Raw genomic sequence first — 15,979 nt, 5'->3', positions numbered from 1 at the left:
TTGGTTCCAAAAAGTTGCAAATGCATGTATAACAGGTATGAGATTGCTGATTCCTACCTAAGTCTGACTCTAGGTGGTGTTAACCTTAAAAATAAAACTGCCAGTTATTTTACCAGCATAATGAGTTCATTTGGAAATAGCAGAGAATTGCAATCTGGGATGAGCAAGCTATGACAAAACTATAGACAAGTCCTCAGAACAAAGGAGACGAACACTCTTTTAGAGGAAAGCAGAATTTGGGAGGAGCTGTTATAAACACAAGGTCCATTGGAGTAAATTGGGAGTAGAGTGGCTTCTCATTGGCTGAGTTGTGACTGTCTCTCATTGGCCTGTTGCCAGGATAGGAGGGTAATAGGTCAACTTATAAGATATCAGAAAGCTTATTGTATATAAGTTCAGCTTAAACTCACCTTTCATGAATAATTGAGATAAAAGCTTATGTAGTACCCTATTAGGGTTATCAGAAATTACTAACCGCCCTATCTCGCTTCTGTAACTTCGCCTGCTTGCTAAATAGATAATTTAGGTTGCAAAACGCTCCCCAACCCCTGCCACCAAGATCTAGCCTAGGCAAGACCAACATGTAAAAAGTCAGAACTCACTGCCCCATGGTATCTTAGGTGTCTAACTATGCTTGGTCATTTTAAATCCTCTTAGGACAAAGAACTTTAAATTGATAGGTTCCTGCCAAGACTAACATCTGTGTGTCACAATATGATTGGCTACCATGAAATGCTGTAAATTATAATTGGTTAACTAAATAATGATGTACTCTGACTTGCTAAAATCCATATAAGCTCACTGCTACCTTTGTTCGGGGCTATTCCCTGCACTTTTCTCCTTAAGATCAGGAGATCAGGTTTGGCCTGGCCGTGAATAAAATCTTGCCTCGCTTCTATTCAGCGTCTGGTGTTTTTTTTTTTCCAACAGCACCCTGTTTCAGGAGGAAAAACATTCCTTTTCCTGCTTCGATATTAAAGTAGTATTCACATACAAGGTCCATCTCTTCTTGTTGGGTCTGCCATTGATAAGTGGTAAGGCATGAGAACTCCCTCTTCTAACCTCCTTACTCCATTTTATTTATTTATTTTTTTAAAGTTTATTTTATTTACTTAGAGAGAGTGCATGCACATGTGAGCAGGAGAGGAGCTAAAAGACAGAACCCCAAGCAGGCTCTTTACTGTTAGTGCAGAGCCTGAGGTATGGGGCTCGAAGTCATGAACCATGAGATCAAGACCTGAGCCGAAATCAAGAATCAGCTGCTTAACGGACTGAGCCAACCAGATGCTCCCCAAGTCCATTTTATTTATTTGAGGTTTTTTTTTTAAAGTTTATTTATTTATTTTTGAGAGAGAAGGAGGGGTAAAGATAAAAGGAGAGAGAATTCTAAGCAGGCCCTGCACCCCCAGCACAGAGCCTGACTTGGGGTTCAAACTCATGAACTGTGAGATCATGACCTGAGCCAAAATCAAGAGTCGGTAGCTTAGCTGACTGAGCCACCCCGGTGCACTCCACCAGCCCATTTTAAATAAGGTTTCTTTTTATTAATTTTCAGTCATGACTTGGGGGTATTTGAAAATTTTAGATGGAAAACTTAGGCTGAGAGAGAAAGAGGGAGAGAGAAAGCACAATACTTATTCAGGGTTAGCATTCTCCTATAGTCAGATTGCAGCCTTGCCTCTCTACACTTAATCACTGCTACTCTGCGTATATTGACTCCTGAGGGACAACACCCTAAATTTCCTGGAAGTTCTTTTGTTTGCTAAGAGGTATTACTGGAACCTGGCTTAATTCTTTAAAAGGTGTTAATAAAAGGTATGCTGCCCACACCCTTGATTTTATCTTTACCTTGGGGCCATGTCTTCATCTGGGAATCTTTTTGGTTTGTGAGAGTAGGGATAAATTCTGGTTTCCATCTTAGCAAGTTTTGGTCTCTCAGGATTCCCACAAAATTCTCCCTGTAAACTGTGTGTGTTCTTTCCTAAGTCATCTTTTGCTTGTATAACTTATATGCAACTAATCAAGTGTATAAGAGTCAGTTGATATTTTCAACATTCTGCCTGGAAGTCAAGTCCAAAAATTCATAAGGTACGTTTTGTACCTTCACGCTACCTCACACGACAGTTCCACCAAATGTTTCATGAATATATAACACGAGCTACCATGTTTTTAGTCTGTTCTAGCAATTTCCTTGCCAGTTTTCCAGCCTCTTTCGGCCACCTTATCTAAAACCAATTCCGCATATTTGATTTCTGCTATGGCAGCACACTCCTTCTAGGTACTAATTATCTATTGCTATAATAATATGGTGCATTATTATAACTGTTGGAGAAATGAATAAAGTACTGTGCCAAAGATGGCCTACGGGACTAAAACAAGCTCTGGTCTCGGGCTCAGAGACCCCTCTTCTGGATTCTTCTTGCCCTGTTTGCTGCATGCACGAAAACCCGCCACAGATATGGAAGCTGACAACTATAAATTACCCTTCCCACTTGCTTTTAGCGCTCAAATCTTTGGAGAAACAGTCTCTTCTGAGCCCGCCGGTGTTAAATAAATCTCTGATCCACCAAGTTCTCCGAGTGCCCCTTGGTTCTTCCGCCAGTGTTCCAGCATGGTTCCGTAACACAACCACAAACTTTGTTTGCTTAAAGCAATAAACATTTATTTAGTAATAAGTCTGTGGATCATTTGGTTCTTCTGGTCTCACATACTTAGAGATTGGCTGCAATTTGGCTGATCTGGTACGACCTTATCTGGGATGAACGGGATGTCCTGGCTTTGCCCTACTATGTCTCATTCATCAGTAGGCTAGCCAAGGTAGGTCTTATGGCAAAGTCAGAGGAGCAAGAGAGGTAGTGGAAGTCAAAAATGCTTTTTTCAAGCCTCTGCATGCATCTGCTGTCTTCCTGTTGGCCAAAACAGATGATAAGGCCAAACTCAGGATCAACAAGAAGGGAGGTGGGCCTCTCCTGTATCTGAGAGGACATTTAAAGTCGCTTGGCAAAAGGCATACATACAGGAAGAGGTGAACACTTGGGCCTTTAGTGCTGTACAACCTACCACATTACTCACCATGTTCAATCCCTGCCTGAAGCAGATGCTGACAGTGCCTCACCCTTATTTCTTGGGCCTTACCACTTGCAGTCCGCTCCAGTGAGTCAATGACTTCCAACTTGCAGTATTTTCTTCTTCTCCTCCCCCTCCCCCTCCTCCCTCTTCCACTTCCTCCTCCTCCTCCCCTTCCTCCCCCTCCTCCTCCTTCTTCTTCTTCTTCTTCTTCTTCTTCTTCTTCTTCTTCTTCTTCTTCTTCTTCTTCTTCTTCTTCCTCTTCTCCTTCCCCTCCCTTTCCCCTTCTCCCTCCTCCTCCCCTTCCTTTCCCCTTCTCCTCCTCCTCCTTCTTTTTATTCTTTTTCTTCTTCTCCTTCTTCTTCCTCTTCTCCTCACCCTTCCCCTTCCTTTCCTTCTTCTCTCTCTCCTCCTCCTCCTCCTTCTTCCTCTTCTCTTTCTCTTTTCCCTTTCCCTCCCTCTCCCTCTCCTCCTCCTCCTCCCCCTCCTTCTCCTCCACCTTCTTCTTCTTCTTCTTCTTCTTCTTCTTCTTCTTCTTCTTTGCTAAGGGCTTTCCCCTAAGGAGCAGAACACTGCTCTGTGCATGCAGACTCCAAGCTGGAAGTTCTGAGAAATTGGCTCTGTCCCCTCATGAGCAACCCTCAAACAATGAGTGATGGGAGTTGGCATATGAATACCCCAGCTCTCTTGCTCCTCTACTGTGATAACATGCAGGCATATATTTTACACCATTTCTCAGAGCTCATAGATACTAAACACCCACAGTGGTAGCTCGCTTAATGGCAAACTTTTATCCTTGTCCTGTTCCACTTATGTAACTCTCCTATTTATTTCTTTAAGTTTATTTATTTCTTTTGAGAGAGACAGAGAGAGCATGGGTGGGGGAGGGGCTGACAGATAGGGAGAGAGAGAATTCCAAGCAGGTCTGTGAGTGGTCAGCGTTCAGAACCCATGATGCAGGGCTCGAACTCATGAAACTGTGAGATCATGACCTGAGCTGAAATCAAGAGTTGGTTGCTTAACATACTGAGCCACCCAGGTGCCCCTCTCCTACTTATTTTTGTAGAAGTAAATTGCTTATACTTAAAATTTTGTCTGGTGGGGACCTAAATTAATATACTATATAACTTAAAAATCAATGTTTTTTGCACCAAAACCAATGTTCAGTATGTGTACATTTCTTAACTTTGGGCAGTTTTAACTCTGAGGTCTTTACGGTGCTTCTACTCTTTATGTTCATTAGTAAGAGTCCTTTAATTATATAATTATCATAACCAAATTATTAGCCTTATTCTGATCTCAGTTTCAATTTTACTTTGGTTTTTTGGCTTGTAGAAGTCATCATACAGAAAAATAAATCTAAAAAAGAGAGTGCACATATGTAGTGAAGGTTCTCATCACTAATCTGAACCATGTAAATGGTCCCTGTTCAGAGAACTATTTCTTCCTACCTTACTATTTTTCTTTTTTTTTTTTTGCTACCCCTGGCCCCATTTTTTTGTTTGAGTAAAACTCATTTGGGCTTTTCCTTCTCCCATCAATAAAGAACATTTCTGACAGGGGTGCCTGGGTGGCTCAGTTGGTTAACTGTCCAACTTTAGCTCAGGTCATCATCTCACAGTTTGCGAAATTGAGCCCTGAATGGGACTCTGTGCTAATAGCTCAGAGCCTAGAGCCTGCTTCGGATTCTGTCTCCCTCTCTCTGCCCCTCCCATGCTCGTGCTCTGTCTCTCTCTCTCAAAAAATAAACATTAAAAAAAATAATAAAGAACATTACTGACTGTAATGTAAAATAAAATTTACAATTAGCTACAATAACAAAACACCATCTACGTCGTCTAAATTTGTAGTTTTAAAATTGACTAATCCTTTATCTAGCTATAATCAATCTGTTGTTAAATCTATATATGGATTTCTTAATTTTTGTTACTGTATTCTGCAGTTCTAGAATTTTTATATGACTCTTAGTAAGAGATTCCAGTTGTTTGCTGAAATTTCCCACTTTGTCTTTATTTTCTTAGATATTTTAAGCATAGTTATATTATGTCAGTGATTACTAATTCCAATATCTGGGTCATCAGTGAGCCTTTCCCTGTTATCTATTTTTTCTTTTGTTCCTATTTGTTGTTGTGTTGGTGTCATTTTGTTTTGTGTACCTGGTATATTTTTATTGAACACCAGACATTGCAAATGAAAAATCGGAGATGATATAGATTGTGTTATCTCTTTCTGGTGAGTTTTTCCTATCCTCCGCTTGGTAGTTCTAATGGAGGCAAATCACCATAACTAACTGAACCTAGAAGATCAAAAGCTGTATTTCACTTTTTCTCAAGTTTAATTTCCTTCTTGAGTGGTATGGCATCCCAAAGGTTTCAAATGACAGCATGCAATGTTCATTGGAGTGCCTTTTCCTTGGTGAGTCATGGCCTCCAGTTTTATCTTCTTGACACTAAAAGATTTTTTTTTTAATCTGCTCTGATTTTCAATGGCTTTATGCTTGGCTTCTTAGCTTATTGCCCTCATCGGCTAAATTCACAAAATACACTGACAGAAAAACAAGCTGAGTATCATTCGTACTTTTTTGCACCTCCCTTCTGTCTAGGCTTAAACTCTAAGATTCTGGCTGCCTTGACAGCATAACTCTAATTTTTGTTTACCCAGACTTGGAAAATTACAAAAAATGCACTTAGATTTTCTGATCTCTAGCAGTGGAATAAGGATTCTTAACCTCACAATTGATATCTAGAATTGGCAACGCTTTAAGGGGTAAACAGCATTCAAAAGTCATCTTTCTGGATTTTCTTTCTCCTTGGGATCTTGACACCTTAAGGGTCTGGCTGCCACTGGAAGTTCTCCAACGCCTTCAAACAAATATTTTTTTTTTTTCTTTTAGAATTTTAGTTGGCTTTTCTTATTGTTTTTGGCATGAGGAATAGTCTACAACAAGCAACTTCATCACAGGTAAACACGGAATGTCTTAGCGTGGATACTTGCATTGCTCAAATTTAAAGCACTGAATAGGGATTGGAGGGGTCCCAGGAAGCTGGAGAGGGGACACTAAGAATAGTTAGCTTGGGAGAAAAAGAAAGCAAATTCAAGGTTCATTTGAATATTAAACTGGTCTACTGGTGTGGGCAGTTGGAGTTCAGTTCCACTGGGGTCTCTCTGAGGAACTATGTAAAGTTCCCCTCAGTACTGCCTACCCAAAGCATGCAGGAGGGGAATATTTATCTATTGGCTCTTGCCCTCATGGGTCAAAAATTGACTCAAAGTGGATTAAATTCTCACATTTCTAGGTTTTCAAATAGGTCTGAATGGCTGAGCACCTTCCTGTGGCCATCCTACACTGAGAAGGTAGAGAAGCACAGGGGAAGAAAGCAAGAGAAAAGGGGTCCAGCTGAGGTGAGGGGTTGTCAGACTATCCATGTTTGTATCTGGTTAGTGTAGCAATCACTGAAGAATAGACCTAGATGTCATAAGATAGGGAATAAAAGATGTCCAACCTGGGGAGTAAATAAAGAAGAGCAAATTTTAGAATAATAAGGATGCATTTATTTAAATGCAAACAATATTTTAGAAGAAAATAGACATAAATATGAAGAGAAACAAGCTTGCATCAAAAAGAGGCAGCAAGGGGTGCTTGAATGGCTCAGTTGGTTAAGCGTCTGACATAGACTTAGGTCATGATCTCACAGTTTGTGAGTTCAAGACCCACATCAGACTCTGTGCTGACAGTGTCGAGTCTGGAGCCTGCTTTGGATTCTGTGTGTCCCTCTGTCTCTGCTCCTTCCCTTCTCTCTCTCTCTCTCTCTCTCTCTCTTTCTGTCTCAAAGATAAATAAACATTAAAAAAAAAAAAAAGAGGCAGCAAAACAGTGAAAAAACAGATGGGTCAGTTTAACCCCCATAGTGTCTGTAAATTTTAAAAGCCTGGGTGGCTCAGTTGTTAAACATCCGACTCTTGGTTTTAGCTCAGGTCATGATCTCACGGTTCTTAAGTTCCTGCCCAGAGTTGCCAGCACAGAGCCTACTTGGGATTCTCTCTCTCTGTCTCTGTCTCAAAATAAACAAATAAACTTAAAAAAAAAAAGGAAAATTATTGTCTGGATTTTTGCATAATTTTTGGTCACAGAAGTGAAATATGATTTGTATTTTGAAATAAAATGAGCTTGCATTGGGTTTTATTCAGCCCTGAGGGAGGAATTGACTGGGAACCCAAGAAGAGTCAGCACAAGCAAACAATGCAAACAGGATTTTGGTTTTGTAGCAACGGAAGCAGCCTTGTTGGATAACTTTTAGGGTAGTACATACATGTGGCTTCCTGTAATTGTTTTAATGTTTAATAATTTTAAGAATATGTTTAATATTTTTTAAATTAAAAAATATTTTAAACTTTAAAAATTCATTTAAAATTGAAGTTACTGAAGACTAATCTCAGGCCAGTTTTATTAAACCTAGAAGGGGACAGTAGATTATGGGAGCCTAGGTTAGGAGAGTGTAGTGGACATATGTTTTGCTTGACCAGCCTCTATTTCTCTTTCTTTCTCCTTCTTCCACTGATTATTCTGTCAGTATTATTATTATTATTACATGGAAAGCTACTTCTTCTACACCCACAGACTATGTAATTTGGGGTGGGGCAGACCCAGGCCCGGTGCAGGTGAGGGGGCTGCTCTTTGAAGGCAGATGGGTAGGTGTGGTCAGGCATGTGATCCCTGCTGGTCAACGAATTGTGTTCATCTCTCTGGTCAGTGAGCTCAGTTCTGGAAGAGATAGGGGACCCCCGTCAGCACTGGACTTCTTTCACAACTATTGGGACAGAAGTACTGTTTCCACTGAGGTTGCGTAGCTGGTGGATGTGAGGCCGGAGAAGCTGGTGGCCTTACTGCCTTCATATGTGTAGGGCTTGCCAGTGAAAAACGGCCTTTGACGGAGGCAACAGAGTGAGGACAGTGTCATTTGATCTCCCGAATGCAAACGTGCCTCAAGTTAGATTTACTTCTGAAAAATTTTGATATACATAAAAAAGGCCTGACTACACGGAGAGTACCAGTGGGTATGAGGTGAGGAGATGAAGTGACATTTCAGGAGTAGCATCGGGAGGACTTGGCCATTTGATGGGCTGGGTTTGGAGGGTGTGGGAGAGAGAGGAGACAAAGGCAGATCTGAAGTAATTTGAGTGGAGTTAACCAAAGGAAAGAAGCAATTTTTCCTTTTACATATCCACTCCATGTAGAAAAACATATTCAAATAATAAACTATAAAATTGTAAATTAGAAACATGTGGCTGCTTTTTAGTAGTGTGTTTTTCCTTGTGTTACTACTGGCTTACATTTTTTGATAGGTTATATCTCTGAGGTTATTAAAAGTAATTTATTGAGTTTGTGCAATGCTTCATAGGTTTCAAATAATTTTGGAATTTTTTAAATCTCATTTAATCCTCATAAGAACTGTATGTGGTAGGTTGGATAGTTACTATCATCCCCCATTTACCAACAAGGGTGTTGAGGCACAGACAAGTTAAGATAATTAGTTAAGGAAACCGACACATAACTTGTAGGATTCCTATACATCATCCAGCTTTACTATTCCTAGTAGTTGTAGTTAGTTATATTCAGTAATAAAATTATAGGCAGCGACCAACGTATAAACAGGTGGCATTCCAAATATAGCATCTCATTTTCTCCAAAACATTACAAAATACATTTAATCCAATCAGAACTATTCTAAAAGAATACTAAATTAGAGCAATCTTGGGTGATTAGCCAGAACCCTGATGTGTATCTGAGGGATCACTGTGGGTCAAATTCACCTCTGGAATTCTGAAAATGAGGAGGACCCTGGCTTTGAAGAGAAGGTCCTATAAATTGGGAAGTGCCACTCTAGGGGGTGTAAACATTTCCTTTCTCGAGAAGTAATACTGATAGTCTCTTATTTTTCAGTTTCCAGGAAATGGAAATTGTTTTAATCTCATTGAAGGAAGCATACAGAGGCCTCAGGGAAGAACAAAGATAAGAGTCAGTTGCCTGTCAAATCGATGATATGAGTCAGCCATCCCACAGCCATTTGAATAAACAGGAGTTATTATATATATGATCTTTTGGCCAAGAAGGAAGTGTAGTTAGATTAAGTAGAGTGATAAAGAACAATGTACTGGGCCACTGGGCAAAGTTCATCATAACAAAACATCAGCGTCAATGGAATTCATCTTCCTAAATAGCCACACACATACTCAATTTTCAAGTGCTAACAAAATGGGGCTTGATTGCAAGTAATAATACTGAATAATTTTATGTCATTTCTAATTCTCATTTCTCTGTGGAAATGTAGGAGATGTTGAGACTAACACAAAAACTTTTTGGACATAGAAAAAGACCTCGTTTTGTAAAATTATGTGGCTTAATACTCTTTTGCTTTAGTGAAACTGTTGTTTATATTCTGTGGCTTGAGAGCCAAAATACAATGCTGAATTTCATCCAAGTCATGTAGTTAAGCCCATGCTTCCAAATGAAACTAATGGTCTGGCTGTATTTAAATGTATTGATTCTAGATTCATAAAGTTGTATCAAAATGTGATTATACATTCTTTAGTTTCTATATAACTCCCCTACTCTTACCCCTGCAAAGAAATCTTTGATGTAAAAATTCTTCATTTCATCTTAAACTAGTAATTAGGTAAGAAATATGATCATGATTATTTTTCCCCTCCCGAGAAAAAAAGGAAACAATAGACAAATCTGATAAATCAATGCTATTCTAAACAAAAACAAAAACCATATTCTAGAAATGTGTCTGTTCTCTAACAAGAGGAAATCAATGTTAGATTCTATAACACCTTCTGGAATTTAGGATGACTGAGATCTGTCTAGTATCTCAGATATCCTCTGGAATTCTTGGAGGAGGAGAAGGTGGAAATGGAAAGAGGACTCTGGTTTCAAAGGGGGAGGGTCTTACAATTTGAGAAGTGTTAACCTACATAGTTTTGAACACAGATAAAGCCTTACTTTGTAAGATCTATGGTTTGATACTCTGTTGATTTGTGAAACTGTTGTTTGTAATTGTTAGATAATATGATGTGTACATAGGTTCTTTATCACATATATAATGTGTATAAATACATTTGTAATTGTTAGAGAATAGAATGCATATATATTTTCATCACATATGTAATGTATATAATGTATATAATGTGTGTGTGTGTGTATACACACACACACATATATATGTGTGTGTATATATATATATATATATATATATACATACATACATACTGATACTCTGGTATATATATACTGATACTATATGTCTTTTCCTCCAGTTCCTGTAACAGAACGCCTAAAACCCATGTAACTTCCTAAAGTGATAAGAGCACTAGGATCATCTTTTGCTCCTGACACTGGGCTCCTGAAACCCTTGTAATTTTCTGAATAATGAGAATATCTTTTATTCTAATAAGGTGACTCTGGGTGAATTCCTGGATGGCTCCTGGATGAGGGCTGGTCATCAGTAAGTCCAAGCCATGATTAGAAGCTTGGAATTTTCAGTCTCCCACACCCATTCTCTTGAGACAGGAGAAGGGCAGAAAATGGAGCTAATTGTGGATGCCTATATGATGAAGCTCTATAAAACCCAATACTGTGGGGTTCAGAGAGCTTCCAGGTTGGCAAACACATCCACAGTGGGAGGATGGCACACCCCAGCTCCATGGAGACAGAAGCTCCTGCAACTCAGGACCCTTCCAGACCTCACTCCAGATCCTATGTATTTCTTCATCTGATTATTCATCTGTATCTTTTACCATATCCTTTAATAAGCCGGTAAATGTAAGTAAGTATTTCCCGGAGTTTGTGAGCTGGTCTCACAAATTAATCAAAGTTGAGAAGAGGGCCATAGGCACCTCTAAGTTTTAGCCACATGCAACAGAAGTCATGGGTAACCTGGGGACATACTACTCGAGACTGGCGACTGAAGTAGGTGGGGTCAGTCTTGTGGGACTGAGCTCATAACCTGTGGCATCTGACACTATCTTAAGGTAGATAATATTAGCACTGAGTTCGATTGTAAGATATCAGCTGGTGTCACAGAGAATTGCTTGGTGTGGGGAAAAACCTCCACACATCTGGTGCCAGAGGTTTGTGAATGTGGTGGCTGGAGAGCATAAAGGAGACACACGGGAAAGAAAGACACAGGAGGGAAAAACTGGGTGTTTTTTTCCGTAACTCAGTTCTACTCAATACATAGGTATTATACATCCGTAATATATAGAATTCTATATTATGTTATGGGAAGAGGGTCAGGAAAAGAATTGCTTTCTTATCAACCAACTGTCCTACACAATTCTCCCTTCCCTACTTCTTCTGAAATCAACTGTGTGAGGGAGCGGTAGAAGACGAAGCAGGTGGGAAAAGTAGAGATGGGGGACAAGAAGAGGAAGGTGAAAGCAGGTGATACTTTTCTTTTCGGTGCCTGGTTCAGAGGTAGAGGTACTGAGATTGCCAAAAAGATTGGACTTCAAGCTCCCCTACCACAGTTTAAAAAATAAAACATTCTTGTTTTAAATTTTTTTTTTCAACATTTATTTATTTTTGGGACAGAGAGAGACAGAGCATGAACGGGGGAGGGGCAGAGAGAGGGAGACACAGAATCGGAAACAGGCTCCAGGCTCCGAGCCATCAGCCCAGAGCCCGACGCGGGGCTCGAACTCACGGACCGCGAGATCGTGACCTGGCTGAAGTCGGACGCTTAACCGACTGCGCCACCCAGGCGCCCCAAAACATTCTTGTTTTATACGAAGTAGGGCACATCCCCAAAATACCTGGGTGTCCAGGTACTGGGCTCCTGCTACTCAGTAGGTGGGTTAATTGTAACTTTAGGAGATACCTCCATGAGACACCCCCTTCCCCCAACCAAGATGTCCATAGTAGCTGCTTCTGATTTTGCTCTAATCCTACGTATTTCTTATTCTAATAGAATATTATATATATATATATATATATATATATATATATATATACATATATATATATGTATATTTTCATTGTTGGCTTTGTCCACTCCATGATACATTTTACACGTGATACATCTATGATATAAATCTATCTTCTCTTAATTGCATATAATGTTCTATCATAAAAATGTACCACGTTTTATTTATTCATTCCCTGTTAACCATTTCCAAGTTTTGAAATTAGCAAATATGTCAATAAATAAATAAAAAAGATTGAAATGAAGTTTTTTTCTGTGTATAAAATCCTGAGTGTTTTTTTTTTTTAATGTAGATATCTATCTGAGTGTTTTGGATTAATTTTTAAAGGATAGGTATCTAAAACGTAAACTGTGGGTTCCTAGAGTAGAATATTTTCAAGTGTGCTACTACTGAGGTGACTTCCCTATTCCACTCTCATCTTCCGTCAGCAGTCTTTGAGGGATCTGCTTCCTCACAATCTCATCCTTGACATTTACAAACGATGTAAGTTTTGCAAATAAAATCAAATACGTGCATGCTGTTACCTAGTTTACACACAGCTATTTTGATGCTCTGGGCATTTGAAACCTCACGTCTTTGTCATCCTATTTTCACTTTGTCAGATTCTGCTCCTCTAGCTCACAGGCTCACTTACCTCTGTCCACACCTCACTTACTCTGGAGACTCCGGAGCGGCTGGTGCTGGGGAGAAGTTTCTATAGCATAAAGACTATTTTTTTTTTTTTTTTTTTTTACAAAGATGAAATTACCATGACTTTATTTAGGGCCATGGAATAGCACTCAAATCAAAGAGGGCATATCCAATATGACTCATAAAACAGTTATGTGAAATTCTCTACTTTAATCTTGAATATTTCTTTTATAATAAATACACTTCTCTGAGATAACCTTTAATGGTTGCAGACTATTTCATTTTATGGATGTTCCAGAACTTAATAAATAAATTCCTATTTATTTATTTGTTTGTTTTCCAAACAGTTGGATAGACTGTAATTGTAAAAAATCTCAGGACACATTCAACACTGGACTTACTGGTCAGGAGACCCTGGAAATACATTTCTCCAAGAGTCTCAAGAAAGTTTGGACTCAAAAGGAAATGGAATATTTTTTCCATGTGTTCAGGAAATTATATTTCTTCTTTTTGTGATTTTTCTGTCAATATTCTTCCTCTGAATTTTCATTAAATTAGAACAATTCTTTGGATTTATTATAAAAACTGAACAATTAGATTATGAAGCAAATGGATTTTGAGAAAGATATACTCGGTTTCATCTTTACAGAATTTCTTACCCAGAGCATAGTATTAACTGGACTAATTTACAATATTACTTTAGTATTGTTTCATTCAGGATAATACAGCCCACTTTGCTTGACCTCAACATGGCATTTTCTATTTTTACTGCCTTTATTTCACTCTTTAGGATCTCACTAACTTTTCCAACTTAGTTTTTTGCTTCAAAAGTAACATTTGCCATCATCACGGTAGCAAAATACAAGAAAATGCTTTTCTCATTTTTGCTGTTAATCACAGTTGGAGGTGATCCCTGAGTTAGCCGGAAAATATACAATTAATGCTATCTGTAGAGACTGCTATCTTTGTTCTTTTTTTTTTTTTTTTAATTTCTTAATGTCTATTTATTTTTGAGAGAGAGAGAGAGAGACAGAGAGAGAGACAGAGACAAAGCACAAGCAGGGGAGGGGCAAAGACAGAGGGAGACGCAAAATCCATGATGCAGGCTCCAGACTCCGAGCTGTCAGCACATAACCTGATGTGGGGCTCAAACCTATGAACAGTGAGATCATGACCAGAGCCAAAGTCAGACACTCAACCGGCTGAGCCACCCAGGCACTACTGTAGAATCTTCTTTGTAAGTAAAGCAAGCAACGGACTCTATTGGGTGCCTGACAAAGTGATGTGCCTACATGTGAGAATATCAGGACTTGTGAGTTCCAGACCCTGGCACTAGAGATTTTTTGCAGATGAGAGTGGTTTTGTTTGTTTGTTTGTTTGTTTTTTGTTTTTCTGTAAACCATAGAAGGGTAAAAAGGAGAAGATGGGTTTCTGCAGTTTAGTTTCATGACTTTAAGAAGACCCAAATCTCAGATTTATTTCTTCAGGGCAGGGAGCATGACATAGTAATCATCTAATTTTTTTTCTCACTTAACCTGATCTGTGATCTGTTGGACCTTATCTGTTCTTGCAAGCAGAGTTTTGTTGCCACAGTTCTGACATTCAATTAGAAAAATTTTATCCCAAAGCTTCTAATACTTGGGAGTTGGGCCAACTCCATATTCTATTTTCACAAGCACTTCTACACAAATCTTCATAAATCTAAATAGAATTAAAAGAAAAGAAGTATCCCATAGGTACATAACACCTCATGATGGACTGTCCTTTTATGAGGTGGGGGTAATTGGGAGCGTGGGACAGTAGGAGGTCTGTTAGAATAAAAAGTGTGAATAAGTATTATTTTTAATTGGGGCCACTTGGACACTAGGCTATTGTTGCCTTTTTAAGGGATATGTGTTCCTTAGAGCTGCTTTCCTTAAAGAACTCTTGCCTGTGTCGGTGTCTCCACCCACCAAAGTACCATAAGTCCTAGAGAATGAAGGACATAAAAACAGGGTTTAGTCAATCACTGTTCTTTTATAAACTAGGTCCCTGTTCTTCTGGTTTTGTTTTGTTTTTTTGTCTCCAACAGAACATATTTTGAAATTTCTGTTTAGACTATTGACAGATAGTAGAGTCTTTATAGTCTGACTGACAGTTTGAATCCCTATCAATCAAATATTTAAGGTACTTCTATGACACAGGGGAACGACGGCATTTTATGTTATTTACGTGTCTCTGGAAGACAAGAACATTTCTGTACACTGACAGACTACATATGTAAAAGTAAAAGCATCTGCCCTCTAGCTGGCCTAATCCTAGAAAAAATAGTAAAGAAGACCAGAATATTTCAAATTGGTAGTATAAGACATATAAAGAAAAGGCATGATCATCTAGATAATACAGATCAATTTCCTATCCGTGTTGTACTAAAACCTAGACCCCCCACAGCACCCTGAGGTAATTCAATTACCATGCTAAATTACTTGGCACTTGCATGGCCTTTTTATTTTTGTGTTACTATTATTCCTGGCAAATGAATAAATTTTGCTCAGCAGAAATAAATTAGACAGCTTGTCACTCAAGCTAATCACTCTGGAGCTTTCCTTTCCCAGTTCAAAAGATTGGTTGACACCTACTGGGCATTTATTTAGTCACTTCTTGATAACAGAGCATCTATTTGCACATGGATATGAGTAGAGTTATAAAGATTTAAAAAGTAATTATCTTCGGGTCTCTTTAGGATTTGAAAGTCTAATTAAAGAAGTTTAAGACACTATAAGTCTTAAAGAATTAAGTTTATAACATCCAATCCAATCAGAGTTTGCAATTAAAGTGAGAAGCAGGTATGTTAAAGATTGCAGAAACATAAATCTTAGCCAGGATTTAGTTGCTCACAAAACTGAAGTTTCAGAGAGATTCGGGTCTATAACTGTGCTGAACAAAGACAGGTAAGTCCAGATCCCCTTTTCTAGCTGGCATTAGGAATATACCCTGGCACACACTTTGCATTAATGATAAATGCTGCCTTGTTGGGTTATACTGGGTAGAAAATGGCCGTGAGACACAACTGGCAGAAGTCATGGAGAAGGGCAAGGACATGGGTTTTGAAACATCTACTCCTTTAGATGACATCTATACTTATGCATAAAATTCACTCCATCCTGTTTATTCCTATATCCTCTCTTCGCTTTGTTTCTTTCAGGCTATACATTTTCTTAAAATACGTGAACAAATTTATTGGTTTTATGTATGCATCAACCCAAGATCTAAAGGATATGAAGATATGAGGCTCCTGGGTGCCTCAGTCGGTTAAGTG

The sequence above is a fragment of the Acinonyx jubatus genome, chromosome B1 (assembly GCF_027475565.1).
Source record: "Acinonyx jubatus isolate Ajub_Pintada_27869175 chromosome B1, VMU_Ajub_asm_v1.0, whole genome shotgun sequence".
NCBI classification, from domain to species: domain Eukaryota; kingdom Metazoa; phylum Chordata; class Mammalia; order Carnivora; family Felidae; genus Acinonyx; species Acinonyx jubatus.
The sequence above is the reverse complement of the archived record's forward strand: the minus strand, read 5'-3'. Positions refer to the sequence as shown.